The sequence below is a fragment of the Pygoscelis adeliae genome, unplaced genomic scaffold (genome assembly GCF_000699105.1).
Source record: "Pygoscelis adeliae isolate BGI_AS28 unplaced genomic scaffold, ASM69910v1 Scaffold42, whole genome shotgun sequence".
NCBI classification, from domain to species: domain Eukaryota; kingdom Metazoa; phylum Chordata; class Aves; order Sphenisciformes; family Spheniscidae; genus Pygoscelis; species Pygoscelis adeliae.
The window spans coordinates 1,964,206-1,964,696 of record NW_008824283.1 but is presented as its reverse complement, the minus strand read 5'-3'; positions in this window follow the sequence as shown (position 1 = coordinate 1,964,696).

Here is a 491-nt window from a genome sequence, read left to right as displayed (position 1 = left end):
CCTGCCTGCCAAGGGCTCGTTAGAGCCGCCACTGGCAGTAAACAAATGTTTATAGCTCCTGGATGCCATAAATAGGTGGGGTGTGGGCCGGGGAATGGGGCACAGCCAGGGGCTACCCCAGCAGCCGGTGACAGCAGCGGAGATGGTCCAGCCCCAGGAGGAGCCCTGTAGGGAGGTTGCCCACCCTGCGGGACAAACAGATCCAGTGTCGCCGGAGGAGTTACTTGCAGCAGATAAACCACTCTGCCCTCTCCACGGGCTGATGTTAAGCTGCCTGCAAGAGACACCCGGGCGCCGGGATGTGCCTCCATACCTCGCTGCCTGGCCCCAGTGTCCTTGTGCCCCAGCACAGGCTGTGGGCATCACTGGAGGGGTGATGCCCGAAGTGGGTGTTGGCAGCCCCCTCCGGCCCCAGCACGCTGCTTCCCGCCCCGGTGGGGCCGGCTTTCCCCTGCTGCTGGTCCTTGGGGGCGGCGCTGGCCCGCCGGGCT